The following is a 22,899-nucleotide window of genomic DNA, read 5'->3' as shown; positions in this document are numbered from 1 at the left end:
CAGCAACCAATGGGGTGATCTCAATCCCGCTGTGGTACCGTGCATGCAGCACAGTTACCGAACGTCCTTATGGACCCTTTGGTTGCCGGTGATAAGTAACTGCAAAGCTGCATCCTTTTTGCCTGCTTGCTGGTTCGCCATAATCTGGATAAGCATCTTTCATTTGCAATGAGTTAGATATTTACATTCATCAATATTTTATAGCGAGTGAGTTTAGTTTGACGTTGCACTTGGCAATATTCCAGCTATATGACGGCGGTCTGTAAATAATCGAGTCTGGACCAGACAGTCAAGTGATCAACAGCATGAGCATCGATCTATGCAAATAGGATACGATGACATGTGTCATCCAAGTCAGCGATCCTGACCACACGATCCCGTTAGTCGCCTCTTACTACAAGCATGGCTTGCTGGAGATCAATTCTGACCTGAATCTTTATGGGTATCAATGTTTTATAAAATATCGTTGTCACTATATGACTGAAATAAGAGCCAAGTGATTTGATATTCGCTCACAACTAGCACATATGCGTTTCAGACAATCGGTATTAACGAGTAATTCGAACTGGAAAGACAAAAGCCGTAAAAGCATACTTTCTAAATGAGTCAATCAATCATAAGTTCTTGCCTTTGAAAGCGTCATGGCACCGAGCTTCATGGTATTCTGTCAGACACTCCTGGAAACTAACAGAGTCTGAGCTGAAGCATGTATGCAACGTCACCATGCTTGGGGTAAGTTTTACTACGACTTAATGATTCTGAACGGTTATTTTCGCCAAACATTGTACAACAAACTGCATTTGAACATGTAACTGACCCGTGAAGATCCGGCCTAAAATTGGTCTTCAGCAACCCCTGCTTGTAGAGGCGACTAAAGGGATCGGATGGTCAAGCTCGCTGACATGTCATCGTATCCCAGCTGCTAAATCGATGCTCATGATAGCAGTTACTATAAACAAATATGTACTTGTATCATTTAATTTATTCATGTTTGTTTTTGACAAAATTTACATTTTCCATCTCAGAACAGCAGTGTACAGTTTTGAAAATAGTTCCTTTAAGATAGATACAATATTATTCTCATGACTAACTCAAAAGGAAAATTTAAGATATTATCTATAAATTGTAGAGTCTTAAATAATAGTTTCAAGGGAAACACTTTTTCAGGTTTTTAAAGAATAAAAAGGCGCATATTTATTGCTTGCAAGATGTGAATTTCTCAGGTGACCAAGAACAAATCCTAAACCAGCAGTGGGGTTATAGAGAATGCTACATTAGTCCATTTAGAAGTAATGCAAGAGGCACAGCTATCTTATTTAATGATACCTTTGAATTTAAAGTACATCAATGCAAGCTTGATAAAGAAGATGGTAACTATGTAGCAGCAGATATTAACATTGATGATAAGATATTTACTTTAATCAATCTCTAAAGCTTTATTCTGATAAACCTGAGTTTAATGGGAAAATAAAAGAAATTGCTGACAATTTAACAGGTGATAAACTTATTATATGTGGAGATTGGAATTTTGTTTGAGACCCTAGAGATACCTAAAATTATAAACATATATATAACTGTCGAAACAACTGATAGTTTAGACCTTAAAGACTCATGGTGAAAGTTTTTATCCATCAGCTCGAAGATTCACCTGGCGACAACGAACACCATTAAAGCAAGCTCGTTTAGACTATTTTCTAGTTTCCTATAATATTCTCCAGTTAATTGAGGAAAGTGATATCAAACCTAGCATAAACTCAGATCACTCTATAGTGTCTTTTACAATTTCACTTTCATACAAAGGGGAGAAGGATTCTGGAAATTCAATTATTCAGTACTATGGGATATGTAGAAAAGATTAAGAAAACAATAAACTACACCGTTGAACCATACGAAGACAAAACCGTAAAAGATGAAAATATGTTTACAATAAATGATCAGTTATTATGTGAAATGTTACTTTTAAATATTTGAGGAACATCAATACATTTTTCATCCACTCGTAAAAAAAAATATCTACCTTTGGAATCTAATCTAAAACAGAAACTAAACGAAATTGACATTAAACTGGGAGACGTAGCTAATAGACAGTCAGATGTGTTACTAGAAGAATACAAAGCAACTTAACTTGAATTAGGAAACTTACATAAATAGAAACACAGAGCTCCTTTATTAAATCAAAAGCCAAGTGGATAGAACATGGAGAAAAAAACATGTAATTACTTTTTAAAATTAGGAAGTAGATATTTTCTGAATAAATCTATATCAGCTCTTGAAAACAACAGATGCAAGTGTTTTGGTTAATATAATTTTATATTTATATTTTTTTATACGAAAACCACGTGGGTTTGTTTGTTTCGGAAGCAAAATTTGAACGCGGGAAAGGATAGCACGTTATAACTGACACGACGAAGCGTTGACATCATCAGCGCGAGGTGGTCATAGGCCGTGAGCGTTACTTCACTTCCATTGCGGATCACAGCCAGGGAGCACGGGCCCCGACAAAAGTTATTCCATATCGAAATTGGGAAAGTGGGAACACAAAAGAGAAAGTAGATAATTTTATTACTAATTAATATGGGTGCGTATCAAATCTTCAAATTTATGTTTCTATAGATTAGATATAGAGGTTAATACTAAAACACTCGGTGGTATTATCTTTCAGCCCGATAGACTTGCTCATTTATATATAGGTGCGCATCTAACAGAGACTGGATTATTATTAGATTAGATGATTAGACTTCTATAGATTAGACATAGAAGGTTAACGAGCCATACAGTTTATAAGCCAATTACACAGAATGCCGGGGCAGGAAAACGTGTTAATTGTTGGACGTTCCTTGATGAAGCGTTTGTAGAAGCACATCGGCTTCGGGCATGATAGGTTAAAGTATGAGTTTGGATTTGATGATCGGAGTATTAGCCTGTTTGGAGTTGGGGGACTAACGTTAGGCAGATTGAAAGGTGAGTTTAAAGTGCGTTTCCTTTACACACTAGAGGAAATGAATCCTGAAATCGTGATAGTTCAGCTTAGAGGTAACGAACTATGTAGGTCAGGCGTTGACCCAGTTACATTAGCAGGAGAGTTCGAGGACATTTTTGGAGAGTTGAAAGAGCAGTACAAGATCATCAAATTGTACATTTGTGAGGGATTTCCCCGAATGTCGGCAGGGCCATCGTTGCTAATTACGAGGCAAAAAGGGTACAATTCAGTATCTCAAGGTAGTACTGCCAGAGAGAGAGGGATGAATTTATGGAGGCACAAGAAAATCTTCAATTCCTCTTTAACAATCTTTAACACAAAAACTTTATAAAAAAGAAAATAATAAATGAAAACATTGAAGCAAGTGTTTTGGTAAATGGTTTTACAAGTCCCTTCTTTATGGTTACAAAAGGTTGTCGTCAGGGGAATCCTATAGCACCTTATCTCTTTAAATTATACGTAGAAATCCAAGCAATAATGTTAAGGAATTATAAGAATATAACAGGATTAGAACTAGGTAATATATATTCGCTTTCAGCACAATTTGCAGATGACACCACTCTCAGTTTAGATGGATCAGAAAAAGCTCTACTCTACAATGAGTACATTATCTTTTTTGCCAGATTTTCAGGATTAAAAATTGATATGGATTGGTTCCAAAAAGACATCACGATGCAAACTCTGTAAAGAGTCTAAGTTGGACTGAACACAAACACAGTTTAAGCCATTAGGTATTGAATTTGATATTGATTTAGAAAATACGGTTAAATTTTATGAATAAATTAGATAACATGGCAAAGAAATGAAACTTTGGACAAAGAGAACTTTTAACACCAATGGGTACAAATATCGTGTTAAAATCATTATTACTACCTAAACTAAACCATTTATTCAGCAGTATACCAAGCCCACCTAAACTGTCATAGAATCTTTAAAACAAAATGTTTTCATTTTCTTTGGAAATATAAACCAGATAAAGTCAAGAGAGATACAGTGTCATTACAGTCTAAGTATGGTACCACAAGTGTACCCGTACTAGAAAACTTTATTGCAGCTCAGAAACTTTGTTGGATCAAAAGACTATCTGTTAGTAAGTCCAAATGGGCATGTTTCTTTTATGATCGTGTGGTGGAGGTAAATGTGCCATAGATATTTGGACAAAATTTACTGAATGGAGTAAAGGATACATAGAAGGTAAAACTCATTTAAGTGAAGAACATATTTTATTTGGAATTTAAAGGTAAACATAATAATCCTCTTAATGTAGTTATAATTATAAGCAAATACATGTTGTATAATGTAATAAGAAAGCAGTGAAACCCAATTTTATATGGTTTTAAAAGAAATAGTAAAATATTATGAAATTTCAAAATTCATTGCGTTCTCTAATTGTGACTATGCAAGTTTTAATTCTTTCTGGTCATCCTTCTATTTACATGCTATAACTGACTGACTGTATATGTACCTTGTATGTATGTGTACTATATATAAGAGGTAATGTACACACTATGTATTTAAATCAACACTATTCACTGTACACATTAAATAATTTCAATTGGAGAACATGAACATGCTGTAATGGATATTGTAACATAAAAATGGAAATGGAAAAAAAATGATATCAGTGAGTGGATTGTCTGGTCCAGACTCGATTAGTTACTGACCGCAGTCATATAGCTGGAAAAGTGCTGAATGCTGGGTTAAACTGCAAAACAAAAGCCTAAAGCATGTATCTGATTGATCTTTCAGGAATCACTGATATATTGTTGCAAACATACATCTGTTATCATCTGAAATGTTCAAAGCACATCTTCATTTTATCTCAAAGTTAGTTTTGTTTGCTGGTCGACAAAATATTCAATAATATCTTGAAAGAAAAAGTTCCTCTAAAGCTAAGCACGTGTTAGGTCCAACAAGAAACACGCAGAACAGGTGGGCTTGTCATCGCTTATCGTTTGTATTGTAAATGCAAATAAAAGTCAATATGATATTTATTGATAATAATGGGTTTATAGTAGCATAAGTTTATCATTGTCCTGATATCGAAGTTAAGATGTTGAAAAGAAATGATGTTTAATCTTACACTTATCTTAAATTAGGCCAAATGTGGCCAAATGTAAATTCAACAGTTGTAAACAGCGTGAATGCTCTATTTTCGTGAATTTGTAAGCTCACCTCCTAACCTTGTAGCCTTTAAAGATGATAAACACGAAATGCACGTGTGAAAAGCAAATTCATGATGACATTCGGTGCATGTTTTCTTAAACTGAACCCGCGCATTGAATGTGAGCTGGAAAAACAAATTAAACGTTTCTTTGTAATCTTTGTTTGAAAATGCCACGCAAATCAAGAACTTCAACGTGCTATTTGAGAGGCCTGATGCTGGTGAGTCTGTGGTCGCAGTTGCAAGAGCCTTAAATTACTCACAAAAAACAATATTTTATCTTAGGATGAGAGTGCATCAAACCGGAACTGTCACGTGTCACATGTAAATGCTTTAAATCTGGACCGAAAGAATGAGACAGTCAAACTGCCGGCCGATTGTGTCGGTATAACTTTTATGTTTGTGAACTTACAAGTTTTTGGTTCATACGATTGCATTCAGCACCAAACAAAAATGGTCTGAAATAAAGGATTTATACAAATTAAGCAAAGGGGTAGCTGAAACGGTGATTTCTTATATGCGTTTGAACAGGTCACGTGTCAACGTGCAGATATTCCACCTTAGAAACTCTTCAATCAAACGTACGAAATCCGCACTGACATTCAATGTCAATCTTTCAAGAACTCTTTAATAGCACAAAACAACGTAAGCAGTTGCAACTCTATTAACATGATACCTTCATCAACTTGGGTATCGAGGTTAGGTCAGCATAACCTGTATTGGAATGCACTAGCCTCGTAGACGACACTCGCATTAGACTAAGCGAGCGGTTACTGTTGACTTGTCGATGTTCTGCACCAGGTCAACACCTGGACAATATCTACTTGTAGGGAATGTAGAGATGTTTTTGTAGGCCATGAGCCATGAGCTAAAAATTGACATATTGGTACCACTTAGAGGGACCAAAAGTTTTTTATATTCCTTTATGTCGCTCTATATAAAAAATGTGATGGACATCTAAATGTGGTTGTTGGAAAGCTTCTTGATATTCCTGATTGCTGACAAGAAGATTGAATGAATTGACCTTTCCTCTGCCTCCAAAAGAACTGACAGTATCACATCCAGTGTATGCGTGTAGTCCAGGAAGGGCCTTGCAAACGCTTTGACCAAACGTCGCAGCAACTTTCTTGATATCATTGAATCTTTGGCTATTGTTTGTGCCAGCTTTGCTGTAAATATTAGTTGCAATGTCACAGCTCTTTGCAAAGGACAATACCAAAGACATATGCGTCACCTGAGGAAATGACAACTGATGAGGATTCTAAAGATGCCTGTTTAGCATGCAACAGCATCCGCGTGTGTGCTTCGTCTTGGGTAGTTGACATGGATTCAACTTTAGCTGAAGGTAATTCTGTAGCATTTGCTTCCACATGTCACATACAGTATTCTATTCAGTTGGGCCCTGAAATGAGGACGCTGCCGGTCAGGAGCAATGAACTGGATGATATTGGTTTTGCTTTCTGGTGAAGTAAGAAGCCGTCTCCACTGTCGTATCTTGTGTCCTGAAGCAATGTTACAGTAGACTAGGCTGTTCTCTAAACCCCGGCTAACTCGCTCTGCTGACTTGATGGAATTGTTATGGTACACATCAAATGCCACATCAATGCGGTAGCTTCTTGTTGTCTTATGTTGGCTGATGTTATAAGTGACTGTGCCAGTTCCCCGAACGTCTTGTTTTCACTATGGGTTTTCTGTACTAGACTCATTCCATCTATGATGCATGTTAAGGGTCCAGGAATTACCTCTGGTGATGGAACATATTTCTCAAGATGTCTTGCTTGAGCTGCTTTGTTGGCCTTTTTCATTGTCCAGACGCAGTTACCTTGTGCCCATGGTAATAGTTCGAGGGGCAATCTGGTACCTTCTGCACGTCCAATTCCCTGCTTTGTCTGGCTCTTTCTTTCATCAGAAAATTGAAGGTATGCCTCCACTTCTAGCTGATTGGCTCGCTGACGATCTTGAGCAGCATCTGTCCGAGAGCAAGACCCTGTCGATATGCTGATCAGACGAGATGGGCAGCTGTCAAAGGGGTTGGCCCATTCATCTTTCATCAGATTAACAATGGGTTGAACATCAGATTCATCCTTGACTATCCTTGAATGTTACAAGTCATGGTGACTAAAGTCAGGTGCCTGAATCTCTGTGAGTCTTCTCAGCTGGCTAAGACTTATGCTTCTGTGTTCTGTGGTAAGATAGTACCTACTCACTGCAGATGACTTGATGCTGTTGCTCAAGATCGTCCTCGAGTCAAACAGCTAAAGGAGGAGGCATACTTTCAATTTTCTGATGAAAGAATGAGCCAGGCAAAGAAGTTTTACGATCCTCTTCGAAAACAAAGTATGAAAACATTTACTCATGTCATCTGCCAAAAGATGAAGACAGATGATGCTGGATGACATGACCTCTTACTCCAGGTGCTGTTCATGAGTTTATTTCTTGCAAGTGCACAACATTCTGTAAACTGTCAAGTTGTCAATGCCTTACCAATGGACTGAAATGCACTGTGGTATGTCGGAATTAGACTTGTGACAACATGGTATACGAGGACCATGACATGCCGGAGAGTGACACTGATGATGTTTATGATGCGGAACAGTGACTATCACTACACAGTTTAAAGAATTTGAAGGTTCTTGAGATAGCTCTTGACGGTATGTCGTTAGTAGTGACGCACGTGGTCCAGTTTAAGATAAAAAAATATACCTACGGCACGTGATCGGTTTTGACCAATGGGTAGCCGACATTTCTGTGCAAGTCAAGATAAGGCCCTGTACTGACGTTCCAGCAAGACAACGCTCGACCGCAAACGGCAATTCTTACACAGAATTTTCTATGAAATGCCAGTATTCAAGTTCCGGATTGGCCGTCACGTATCCCCGACCTCAATCTTATCAAACATATCTGCAACGAGCTGGACCAATGTGTTCGTCAGCAAGTTACTCCACCACAGGCTTTGCAAGATCTTCAACGTCATGTTGAGCAATGGCGACGTCTTCCTCAGGATAGGTTTACTAACGTTCAATGAGGAGACGTTGTGTCACTGTAAAAGACACTAGAGGAAACCACAACCCTTACTGAAGACCTCAATCGAATTGTTATATTCTTAGAGGGGTGAATCTCCAGGCAAGAAATACATATGTTACTCACCTTTGGTTACTAAGAATTACAGCAAATGTGGTAGACTTTCGTCCCACCACGACCGTCGTGATATATGCAGGTAGTGGGAGTCTAAATGCACGTTTGCCACCATAAGTTTTATCTGCTCAGCTCTCTCTTCTCCTGCGTTGGAACAATACACGATGGCTGTCAAAGGCAAGACAAGAAGTTGGCCAAGAAACAGCATCATATCTGAGGAGTTAGACAGGCTCTCAACCCAGAGAAGCAGATATTCCTCCTTGGAATGTAGTGAGAGTACAACAAAATAGCAGATGGAATCCAGTAGTAACACAAGAAGATGCTCCTCGATCTTATCAGATACAGACATTTGATGGGAAAACCTTTAGGAGAAAACAACGTCACCTTCTGAAGACTTAAGGTGATATTGTTGCAGATCGTCAGACGCATACACCCGAAGCAGACGACGCAGAAGCCGTTATCACCGACAGGACCACTGATGACCAGCTATTGGTTAACTGTCGACTCGGGTCAGCCATCTCCCACCCGAACGTCCAGTGGTAGAGCTGTTGAACGACCTCGCAGATTCGATGACCTGATGAACTGTGATAATTCATGTGCATAGTATACATGCGTGTTTCATAATCATACAGTACAACCAGAAATTATTGAGAATTTAAAGATTGTAATTTTTTAACTTCTTTTCACTCATTACTCACGTATTAATGTGAATATTTGCAGAACATAACTCCAGATTTAAAGGTGAACAGTTAGTATTTTGTCAAGTCACCATGGGCAGCAATGCAGGCTTCAATGCGGCGGGGCATACTACTGATCAAAGAAGTTAGAAAGTCGTGGTCCATGCTGTCCTAATATCGGATCACCTCTTCTTTCATTTCAGCAATATTTGTCAGATTTTTCTTATTGACACTTTCCTTCATAAGTCCCCAAACATTTTCTATTGGATTTAGGTCAGGGCTATGGCTTGGCCAATCAAATAATGTCATATTTTGGGTCGGAAACCAGGCCTGTGAATGCTTTGAACGATGTTTTGGGTTGTCTCCATACAGACAGCCACAGTTCCTCTATCAATCATATCCAGCCTTACGTTTTCAAAACTCCTTCGTTTGTTTTAGAAACAAGAATACCGAGGCGCCTCCTGTCACCGACAGTCAATTTTCTGTCCCTACCTGCGCCTCCCTGGTGCTCAATGCCATATCCATTTGCAATATTTTTCAAAACACTATAAACAGTGGACAAAGGGATGCCTGTTCTACTTGAAATCACTTTAGCTGATCTGATGTCCTTGTTATAATACTCTAAAATCAACTTCCTCTTCTCTAAATCATCCATACTGAGGATCACTGAAAATGTCGTCTGCTAGCAAGTAAACAAAGGGGGATAACTCTTCACAAACTAATGAAAAAGGATTAACGGAGTTGACTCTCTTGAATGAAACCAAGCACTTGATAGCTGGTCAAGGTTGTTTATACTAGAAATCCAATTAAACATATTCCTAAACTTCTCAATAATTTCTGGTCATACTATAAAACTATATATGTGTTATTACTTGTAAAATGCTATAGTACACCTATATTCAACACATTTCAATATTAATTTATATGCATATAAGTTACTGCTAAGCAGTTATTTTCGAAGGGGGTTGCAATGATTGTATAATTAGTTGTAGGCTAGCACGATCGCCAAGTAAAATGCGCTGTGGACTCTCGATGTACAAGTCAGTTCTGAAAGTAAAGTCGTGATGACTGGTCGTGAACAACCGTGCGAACATAACAAATGACACAGAACGTTCAACTATCGAAGTTCTGTTTCATGATTTTTTCGTAAAAATTGCAAGATTTAGTAAGTCTGTTAAAAGCGCAAACATGAAACATATATATTTTTCTATCTTAAAAAACATTTGAGAATATAAGTGAAAATGATATTTTAAAATGTATTAGTTTTGTCTCAATTTATATGAAAGCTTCAAAAGACAAGTACGTGTAAGACCTCTTCTGTCATTATGATGTTGATAAGTGCTCCCTGTATTGTGACTGTCACATTATTTGTCATGAAGACTGATTGCTTTACATTATTCAGTTCATACGAACTGTTTATATTATTTGTAGAAGATATACATCTTAGAAACATCTGTGATATATCATATAATTTTACATTAATTATACAATTATAAATTAGGTACTGTCAAATAAGTCAGGCTCGTGGGTATTATTTTCTATCACCTTGTGCCATTACTGCTACACATTAATAATAAACTACCCAAAAAAAGAAACGCATAGTCATTTCGTATTTAAAAAAAAATCAATTAATGAACTATTGTGTTCAAAGAATCGTCAAAATATACCAAAATTGTTGATAACTTTGTTTTACACAATTGCACAAGTGAAAAATCGACTTTACCTGAAAATGTTGATTTTGATGAGATTTCTCAAAGAGCATGCACTGTCTGGCTATAAAAATCAAGATTACTTTCGGAAATCGGCATTCGTTTTGAAGGAATTTCAAGGTCAAATCACTACGCCACGTCTTGACGCTGCGACACGGAACATCGCCATTGAAAGATTGCACCCTGGAGATTACCAATCTTCTGTTGCCAGGCGTCTGAATGTTAGTCTGAGCACGACATCACGGCTTGCAGCTCGTTACAACCAAACAGGTATAACCGATGACCGTCCCCGTACAGGAAGGCCTCGAGTACATCCGGGTAGTACATTTGCGTGATCGTTCTGCCACGGGTGAGAGCACAGCAGCCAGGGTGCCTGGACATCGGAGAATATCCGGTCATACAGTACGAAACAGGTTGAGAGAGATTGGACTGAGAGCCAGGAGACCCGACATCGGAACCATGCTTCGTGGTCACAATCGCACTCAACGTCTCCGTTATCTAAAATTATCCACTTGGATGTATAGACATTTCCTTCCCTAAACTGATGTAAAAATTCATGTACTAAAGTGTACACAACATTTTCACAACATATTTCTGGGTTGTGCGTTTCTTCTTTTGATAATATACATGCTTTATCTCATCAGTAAGCCAATGGTAAAGGAAAGAGTTACGTTAGGTCGTAGCATTACCAACGTTTTGTGGATTGGGACCCAAAATATGATCAGTTAAGACGCGTAAGCAAAGCATTTACATAAATCGTTACAAATGTTAGTAACCCTTGCACTCGCGGTACAGATACTGAACACGCCTCTCGAACCGAGTCCAGAAAACCAGTCAGCCCTTCGCCAAATTCTAGGAAAAGCGAATGGGTGCTACTAAAATGGAATGGATTTTCAAATTCTGCAATTCGAAATTATGCACTGAGCTAGTGTGCTCTATTACGTGTAAAAATGTTTTGAATTGAATGTTTATCAGTTTATTATCGTTTTTGATCATAAAAACATAAAATGTGTTCGAATTAGATATTTATAGAAAACTCGATTTCCGTATTAACTAGAGCAGGACAATTTGCTACGGATATGTTCATTGGTCATTTGGAATTGCCAAAATACAAAGAGATTAAGTATTACTGGCTGAAAGTTCATTTTGAATTATCAAAGTGTATATTGTAAATTTCACCTGAGCGACAAATTCAGCCTGATTTTTAGGTTGAAGGCGTTTGCGCCAACCAGTAACGGCAGACCACACATTTATCGAGTTGTACAGCAATATCTTAATAAAAACAATGTTAATGTGTTAGCTTAGGGGCTAAATGTTTATATTTTAAATGGTGTTCTTGCGTTTTGGTAGAACGCGTCAACGCTTTCAATGACTCCACATTCACCTTCCTATCTCTACTTTCAGTCTCTGACCCGTTAAGATCCGGGGTAGAATAGGTCTTCAGCAACCCATGTGCTTGCCATTAAAAGGCGACTATCTTGTCGTAAGAGGCGACTAACGGGATCGGGTGGTCAGTTTCGCTGGCTTGGTTGACACATGTCATCGGTTCCCAATTGCGCAGATCGATGCTCATGCTGTTGATCACTGGATTGTCTGGTCTAGACTCGATTATTTACAGACCGCCGCCATATAGCTGGAATATTGCTGAGTGCGGCGTAAAACTAAACTCACTCACTCACTCACTTTCAGTCTCTCTACACAGACGTCCATCATTCTCATGGCCACTGTCTGTCTGTGTGTCATCCCTCTGACGCTGCAGGAGGGTGGTGACGACTGTGTTCCTCCAGTCCATGAAGTTGTCCCTATGAAAGATCATGACTACATCCGGGCTATTGCTGAGTCCTCCATGTACGAGTGTGCAGCTGAATGCAAACTCTTGCCGCTTTGCCTGGCCTTTACCTTTGACGAAGAGCAACGCGCATGTCAACTCCGAGGGAAAACTGAGCCCAGCTTCACTGTCGGCAGTGGCGTCCTCTTCAGTGACATACCACAGTGGAAAATGGTTTGTATGAAGTGTTACATGTACAGCAATCAATTATGTCACTTCTGTCTCATCTGGATCCAACCTGTTTGAGTGAGTGAGTAAGGATGTTTCTTCGTCAATTTCAACAATATTAAAGCAATACCAGGGCGAGGGACACCAGAAAATATCTTCACACATTGTACCCATGTGGGGAATGGAACCTGGGTTTTGTGTTCTAAGACGCATCGACGTGTTTAAATTTGTGATAAAAACATGCATCGACCATATCAGCGAGCCTGAGCACCCGATCCCGTTAGACAGCAAGAATGGGTTGCTGAATGCAAGTATAACCTGGTGGATGAAGAAGATAACCTACCTCAGAATGACGGAACCAAACTTTAGTCTTTTGTGTTGTCAATTGGACGCATAGATATCAAGTGCTGTCGACGTCGATGTTCTGCTCCCAAGGTTAACCTCGTGGATGGACGTCTTGAAAGGATGGCATAGATACGTAGACATCGTCTGACTACTTCCTAATAACTCATGTCAGGGATTGCTTTGAGGATAACCCCTAGGTACCATACCCTGTCCGCTATAAATACCATACCCTGTACGCCATAGGTACCATATCCTGTGGGCATGGATGTGTTCTTTCGAGCTTCTCACACAAATGCTCTGAACCATGATACCCCAGTATCGAATCGTCCAACCATGACACGTGTGCAGCCTGGTTACATGTTAAATCTGTCTACGGAAATTCGACCTGGTGGTGTATTTAGATATACAATGCAATTCCTGAGGTAAATCAGCGATGCGTGTATACAATTTGTGTGATTTTACTTACAATTTGTAAATGTAATTCGGTATTGCTGCTGCGTAGTATTTAAATTCTTTTGCCCTTCAGCCAATGACCGGAGCCTGTAGTCAAACTTTCTGTGACCAACATCCCCTGTGCATTGTGGGAAGGTATGGCAAACCGCTGTGTGAGAGTTCTGGTAAGTATACAATGAAAAGAAATGTGTATAATATTTTGGTTACGTAGTCTTGAAAAAACGTACACACGTGTTGACAACCATTGTTTTCCAAGCACATGGTCCTCATCATGTTCCTATCAATCATATCCGTACCAAGGTACTCCACGTACTCAGTAGTTACCCGTGTAAGTCTCCAACAGCTTGCTTATTAGAGCAGTGAGTTTCTCGTAAGTGTCTTGAATGTCTTCACGCATTTACAACGATGGCGCGTACTCGCTCCTCACAACGGCGGTGTTCACTTAAGCCTCCATGCAGTTGCAATTTACAACAATTTTACAAGAATCTGTATCGAAACGTCACACTCATAAAATAGAACAAGTTGTTATCCATAAAGTCCGTTCAATGTTGTACTTCTATAAGGCCACTAAAGGAAGTACACAGGCAACAGACCTGCAGATCACCTTCAAGTAAGAAATTAAGATCTTAATGTCTCCAAATGAACAACTTCTCTCGAGGGTGACACTGCTACAAAGAGGCGTACATCAGACCGTATTACCCGAGGGAGAAGCATACAACGTATTTATCATACCGCCATGTTAAATGTACAAACTATCATTTTCTTTTATTTTAAAGATCGCTACCGACCATATGACATGTAAACAAAATGGCGTCTGCCCTTCGACTGGATTTATTAAATCAGTGAAACATATTCTGACAAGGTTACCACTGCTATAAAAATGGTTAATTATGTTTAAGTTGAGTGTGCAAACGATTCAATGTATAAAATAGTTTAAATAAATCTGTGAATGTTGGTAAAATAAATCTGTACATAGTGAACTCAAAAACAGCTTTTAGAACTCTGGACACTGCGTGCGTCATATTATGACGTCATACGACTGTTAGCGATACAGCTTCTCGGCAGAGAGTTTGGCGGTTACCGTGGCTGCGGGTAATATTTTTTTCCAGTTGTCACCCTCCTGGGAGGGGTCACATTCCTACCCAGAGTTCCATGCGGCAAGCCAGCATAGTACCTCTGCCACAGGCCAGAAAAATGTCACGATTCGTCACATCTTGCACCGTCCATTCAATATAATGTACAGATTTCTTTTACTTTTTTGTTGTTGACGAGTCTACACATCAAACTAAACATCTTTAATAGAATGGTTGAGTTTCACTGAGAAAATATCCAAAAACATGTAACACTATTTCGATTTGCGTAGCGATCCTTTCTTTACATAGGTTGTACGGCTCCACGTGCTCTCATCGAAGCCGACGGAGAGCAAACGATACAGCCAGTTTGATATTTCCATATTTACTGTCATAGACCTAACTGTCGCAGTTGTGGAAGAATATACATGTAAGCATGTAAAACATTATGAAGAGAGCGCCGAAAAGCTTTCGTGAGTCCAGTCTCTTCTTATTATGAATATGCGCGTTTGATTACAAACAAGAGAAACCTCCGGTCACGTGATATGCAAATAAGCCTGTGGCAGTGATGTTATGTTAAGTCATTGCTGTGCCGGAGTGTGGGGAGGGGTGACACGGAAACTTGTTAAAGGTAAAATAAAGAGTGATGACGCTCCTTCATATGAAAAGAGGCGGAATCTTCGAAAATGATGCTCACTGAAGATGATCGATGACTCACCTCATGGTGCCTATCCAATACAGCATGCGAGTGTTGAGACTATTGTGAAGAATGAACTGAAAATTATAAAGGTTTCGACGCTTCTGACTCCAGATCAGAATCTTTCCAGGTTCATCATCTCTCTTCAGAATGTACGTCGTCTCGATTGGTTCGTTGGTTTGTTGTTTACAGACCGCCGCCATATAGCTGGGATATTGCGGAGTGCGGCGTTAAACAACAACAACAAAAAAATATTAAAAAAATCAAGTTCCAATCCGAAGAAAATCCTAGCTAACCTAATCATATAAAATTCGTCCCGATGGAAGGTCAAACACATGATCTTCTCGGTGTAAGATATTTGTCTGTCTAACACCGACTGATGACGGTTGAAATTAGCATCTGTGTTGTGACCACGAACTGTCAATTCGTACATGCATATTTTTCACAACGATAACATTCTGCAACCTTCGCAACCCTATACTATACTAGTCTCATCGACGTCAATTGTGTTCCTCAAGATCCACCTACTATTCCCAAGGATATCATTTGGATTACCACGCACGTCACTTGTATTCCTCACCACACTCATACTATTCTCAACGATGTCGTCTGTGTTCCTCACCTCGCGCATACTATTCTCAACGATGTCGTCTGTGTTCCTCACCTTGTACATACTATTCTCAACAATGTCGTCTGTGTTCCTCACCTTGTACATACTATTCTCAACAATGTCGTCTGTGTTCCTCACCTTGTACATACTATTCCCTACGATGCCATCGTGTTCCTCACCACGCACATGCTATTCTCAACGATGTCATTTGTGTTCCTCACCACGTGCATACTATTCCCAACGATGTCATCTGTGTTCCTCACCACGCTCATACTATTCTCAATGATGTCATCTGTGTTCCTCACCACGCTCATACTATTCTCAATGATGTCATCTGTGTTCCTCACCACGCTCATACTATTCTCAATGATGTCATCTGTGTTCCTCACCACGCTCATACTATTCTCAATGATGTCATCTGTGTTCCTCACCACGCACATACTATTCTCAATGATGTCATCTGTGTTCCTCACCACGCACATACTATTCTCAACGATGTCATCTGTGTTCTCTCACCACGCACAGACTATTCTCAACGATGCCATTTGTGTTCCTCACCACGCACACACTATTCTCAACGATGTCATCTGTGTTCCTCACCACGCACATACTATTCTCAACGATGCCATCTGTGTTCCTCACCACGCACACTATTCTCAACAATGTCATCTGTGTTCCTCACCACGCACATACTATTCTCAACGATGCCATCGTGTTCCTCACCACGCCTCACGTACTATTCTCAACAATGTCATCTGTGTTCCTCACCACGCACGTACTATTCTCAACAATGTCATCTGTGTTCCTCACCACGCTCACACTACTATTCTCAACGATGTCATCTGTGTTCCTCACCACGTACATACTATTCCTCAACAATGTCGTCTGTGTTCCTCACCACGCGCATACTATTCTCAACGATGTCATCTGTGTTCCTCACCACGCTCATACTATTCTCAACAATGTCGTCTGTGTTTCCTCACCACGCTCATACTATTCTCAACGATGTCATTTGTGTTCCTCACCACGCGCATACTATTCTCAACAATGTCGTCTGTGTTCCTCACCACGCTCACACTATTCTCAACAATGTCATCTGTGTTCCTCACCACGCACACACTATTCTCAACAATGTCATCTGTGTTCCTCACCACGTGCATACTGTTCTCAACAATGTCGTCTGTGTTCCTCACCACGCTCACATACTATTCTCAACAATATCATCTTTGTTCCTCACCATACACACACTACTATTCTCAACAATGTCATGTGTGTTCCTCACCACGCGCATACTATTTTCAACAATGTCATCTGTGTTCCTCACCACGTACATACTATTCTCAACAATGTCATCTGTGTTCCTCACCACGCTCACACTATTCTCAACGATGTCATCTGTGTTCCTCACCACGTGCATACTATTCTCAACAATGTCATCTGTGTTCCTCACCATACACATACTATTCTCAACAATGTCATCTGTGTTCCTCACCATACACACACTGTTCTCAACAGTGTCATCTGTGTTCCTCACCACGCTCATACTATTCTCAACAATGTCATCCTTGATCCTCACCACACACACACTATTCTCAGCGATGTCGTCTGTGTTCCTCACCACGCTCACACTATTCTCAACGATGTCAATGGTGTTCCTCACCATACACACACTATTCTCAACAATGTCATCTGTGTTCCTCACCAGCTCACACTATTCTCAACAATGTCATCTGTGTTCCTCACCACGTTCATACTATTCTCAATGATGTCATCTGTGTTCCTCACCACGCTCACACTATTCTCAACGATGTCATCTGTGTTCCTCACCACGCTCACACTATTCTCAACAATGTCGTCTGTGTTCCTCACCATGCACACACTATTCTCAACGATGTCATATGTGTTTCCTCACCACGCTCACACTATTCTCAACGATGTCATTTGTGTTCCTCACCACGCACATACTATTCTCAACGATGTCGTATGTGTTCCTCACCACGCACATACTATTCTCAACGATGTTGTCTGTGTTCCTCACCACGCTCATACTATTCTCAACGATGTCATCTGTGTTCCTCACCACGCTCATACTATTCTCAACGATGTCATCTGTGTTCCTCACCACGCTCATACTATTCTCAACAATGTCATCTGTGTTCCTCACCATACACACACTATTCTCAACGATGTCATATGTGTTCCTCACCACGCTCATACTATTCTCAACAATGTCATCTGTGTTCCTCACCATACACACACTATTCTCAACAATGTCATCTGTGTTCCTCACCACGCTCATACTATTCTCAACGATGTGATCTGTGTTCCTCACCACGCTCATACTATTCTCAACGATGTGATCTGTGTTCCTCACCACGCACATACTATTCTCAACGATGTCATCTGTGTTCCTCACCACGTTCATACTATTCCCAACGATGTCATCTGTGTTCCTCACCACGCTCATACTATTCTCAATGATGTCATCTGTGTTCCTCACCACGCTCATACTATTCTCAACAATGTCGTCTGTGTTCCTCACCACGCTCACATACTATTCCTCAACAATGTCATCTGTGTGTTCCTCACCACGCTAATACTATTCTCAATGATGTCATCTGTGTTTCCTCACCACGCTCATACTATTCCCAACGATGTCATCTGTGTTCCTCACCACGCTCATACTATTCTCAATGATGTCATCTGTGTTCCTCACCACGCTCATACTATTCTCAATGATGTCATCTGTGTTCCTCACCACGCTCACACTATTCTCAATGATGTGATCTGTGTTCCTCACCACGCACATACTATTCTCAACAATGTCATCTGTGTTCCTCACCACGCACATACTATTCTCAACGATGTCGTCTGTGTTCCTCACCACGCTCATACTATTCTCAACGATGTCGTCTGTGTTCCTCACCACGCACATACTATTCTCAACAAAGTTACCCGTGTTCCCAACCATGCATATGTATTTCACAATAATATTACTTGTGTTGCTAGTCTCTCCGATGACCCATTTTGTTACAATTCACGCACATGTTAGTCTCTACATCCTCTAGATGTACATCGGATATGCCACTGTGAACTTGATGCATCCACATCAGTTTCCCTATTTTAATGTCATACATAATATGAGCCAATATATTTTCCTTCAAAGCTATACTTCTGAATTCTGTTATTTTAGTAATCGGCATGAACTGTAGACATGATGCGGACTGTCACGTGAGTATGACGTCATGTTTCCATGGACGGTGTTTGTGTGACCCCGGATACAGCCACAACATCCGAAGAAACTCCTGTGACAGAGGTGAGCCCCTGATAGTATGAGGCCACGAATAGTTTAAACGTTCAATTTCAGGATAGATTGAGTGATTGAGTGATTGATTGAGTAATTGAGTGGGTGAGTGAGTTTAGTTTTACACCACAGTCAGCAATATGCCAGCTATATGTCGGTCTGTAAATAATCTAGGACAGACAAACCAGTAATCAACAACGTGAGCATCGATCCTAGCAATTGGTGTGTGTGGAAGAGAAGAAGAGTGGAGGTAAGAGGTTTGGCGGTTTTAAGGGAGGTTTTGGGTATTCAGCTATAACTGAATATCAGATATTTTAAAATAAAAGTTTAAATATTTTATCAAAAAACAAATATCTCCCAACATCCTTTGTTACAAAGATATTTCTTTTTCCATTTTCTCAAAGGTCAGTCTGAGGAATAAGTATTTTTTCATGCCAATTTATTGTTCCCAAAACAGTCCACCCTCTAATGACTGATGTTTGGTTCCCAGCAATACTTATACTAGAGCACTTAAACTGTTACGCACAGAGGGCGCGGTGGTCGAATGTGCGTTACTCGTTACAAAACTGCCACATCAAGATCTGACGACCGCACTCACCGATTATAAAGATAGTCTTTCAGAGCAGCTTCAGGCTTTAGGTTTCAGCAAAACAGCAAATACTCTTGTTACGTGGCGATGTGAAAAACGATATCTTAACTAAATATAAAAAAGAATCGGTGTGCACCAGACAGTAAAGAAGTGTTACACAATAAATACGGAATTCTAAACTGATGTAGGATTACAAATCAATACAAACTACAAAGGAATCATAAAGGCGGTACATGATAAAGTAGCAGTAGCAAATACAATAGCAGTACAATTACAATGACTGCATACAATGTAATAACAGTGGTAATAGCAATGGTGACGATATTTTCTGGACAGGAATAATGGCAATGCTTTCAAAAGAGACCAAGGTTGGATATCCATGGTGAAAGCATGATCTTCAATCATCCCTTTTTCGTGATGTAATGTAAGGTGATAGAGATGATTCCAGTGTTACGGTTGATAAATTACTGATATTAAAATGCTTGTGAGCCCCATTTAAACCAGAAAGAAATAAACACAGACGAGTCTATAATATTCAATTACATATTGATAAAAAGATAAACAAGGTTACAATGAATGGCAGTACAGATTTCTAATGGAATACGATTGGGTCACAAATCTAAAATATTATCTAAATGTCTATAGTTACCAAAGTCTTGATCCTTGTAGATATACTGAGTGCGTTAATATTTAGCTTTACATCGGCAATATTTCAGTCATGTTCTCGTGACGAGAACAAGTAAATACAAGAGATCAATATTAAAATCAATAAATATAGAACGTAAAACCCTGTCATTTAAGGACAGCAAAACTACTGGAGCACCACAGATATAACTGTTAAACTAGTACGCTATCATAAAATTTTATCATTATAGACCGTACAAAATAAAAACGGTCAATAGATCACCAGCAACTGAAGGTAGATCACCATACTAGGGTCCATGGGGATATACTGATTGAAGTTTGTTGCAAAATGGGAAAACTATTATGTAATATATATAACAACGTGAAAGCATGTGTGCGTATCAATGGTGTTATGTCATCAACATTTGATTGCAATGTCGGTGTACGCCAAGGCTGTATACTTAGCCCATTTCTGTTCATTTTCTTTATAAATGAATTAGCGTCAGTTGTGTATCAAAATTGTTCAGATGGTATTCAGTTGCACCCGGACATTGTTAAGGTATTTTTGTTATTGTTTGCTGATGATGTCATCATGTTCTCAAGTACAGTGAAGGGTCTACAAAAAACAAATTACCTTGCTGGAAAGCCATTGCCGTGAATTTAAGCTTAATGTAAATGCAAATAAAACAAAGGTTGTTGTCTTTAAGAATGGCGTTAAATTGTCCAAATAAGAAAAATGGCTTTATAACGGAGACTACTTAGAAGTTGTTAAAGGATATAAATATCTAGGGGTATTTGCCAATACGTTATCATGGTATCATCATGGTAATAGTGCTGCTTTACAGGGACGAAAGCTTTTATGGGCATTTACAGTAATTTAAAGAAATTGGGCAATGTAAATTTCAAAACATATTTCAAAATATTTGATACAAAAATTAAACCAATTTTGCTATATGGGGCAGAAGTTTAGGGGTTTTCTCGGTTGGAAGCATTGGAAAAGGTTCACTTGTACGCGTGTAAAAAAGTCTTATGAGTTAAATTAAATACCCCAAATGTGATTATCTATGGAGAATGCGGTCGCTTCCCACTTTATCTAGAAGCACAGATAAAAGTTATCAAATACTGGGTAAAGCTCTTGAATATGCCTGCTTCAAGATTGGTTTTAGTGATGTATTTTTGTCACAAAAGATTACCTGCCCAAAGTCATCTTATAATGCTTTATCGCAAAGATTAAAAGATATGTACATTCAGAAATGGAATTCATCTTTAATACAGTCGCCCAAATCCACTTTTTACAGTTACTGAGCAATACCTCCACGATATAAATCTTAGAAAATTCCAAGGTTTCATTGTCCAGATTTAGATGCTCTTCACATGATCTTATGATCGAGAAGGGCAGATATTATAATATTCCAAGGGAAAACAGATTGTGCAAATTTTGTGAACTAAATGTAATTGAAGATAAGTTCCATATTTTGCTGGTATGTCCTTACTATACTGATTTAAGGACAAATATCTACCACAATATTACTATTCATATCCTACCATGTTTAAATTTAATTTGATAATGAACTCTAATAATACAACTTATATTCGTAAACGTGGTATGTATATCCACCATGTTTTTGAACATAGAAAATACCGTTTGCAAACATTGTGATTGTATGCCATTATTGTTCTCAAACTTTGTACTACAGGCCTGTGGCCTCTTCAGTAATGGAATAAAGAGAGTTGAAGTTTGTTGAAAGCTGTTGAAAGTTCAATGCAGACGAAGCCTCTTCAGTAGTAGGTCTTGAAACGTCGATGTTAGCTGACAGATGAGCGTAAATCCAAAGTCATAACATCTCAAAAACACCCCTTATATACCTATTATACAGCTCGGGATTTTTCTAACAAAAGCCATGCCACACCACAATCATCTCGGCGCTTCCAGAATCAGAACGGAAGCAAAACAAACAAAAGGCGGCAACTCCTCTGCCTATTCTTAACAGGTGAAATTACATAGCATAAGTCCAAGATGCGAGTTCAAATCTACATTGAGCGTCTCAAACTTTTGTTACCCATAACAGCTAAAAGTTAATTAATGTGACTTTATAATTAACAAAAACCCACCCTCATAACACAGACGAACCTTGACCCCCAAAGAGTATTTAAATTTTGCAACCTTCACACCACTTGTTACTACCGAATCATCACAGAATATACAGTTACAAAAGTCTTGAACAATTAACCACACTCTCAAACAGTACTTGATACGAAACGCAAAAAACGTTACATGTAATAACATCCATGCGTGAAGATCCGGGTTAGAATGAATCTTTGGCAACCCATGCTTGTCGTAACAGGTGACTAACAGTATCGGGTGGTCAGGTTCGGTGACTTGGTTGACACATGTCATCGTATCCCCCTGCGGGCATCGATGTGCATAATCACTGGTTTGTCTGGCCCAGACACGATTATTTACAGATCGCCGCCATATGGCTGGACTGAAGTGCGGGTGTTAAACAAACAAACAAACAAACAAACAGTGAATAATATCACTGATT

This window comes from Haliotis rubra, unplaced genomic scaffold (genome assembly GCF_003918875.1).
Source record: "Haliotis rubra isolate DU_JTF1 unplaced genomic scaffold, ASM391887v1 Scf104, whole genome shotgun sequence".
NCBI lineage: Eukaryota > Metazoa > Mollusca > Gastropoda > Lepetellida > Haliotidae > Haliotis > Haliotis rubra.
The sequence above is the reverse complement of the archived record's forward strand: the minus strand, read 5'-3'. Positions refer to the sequence as shown.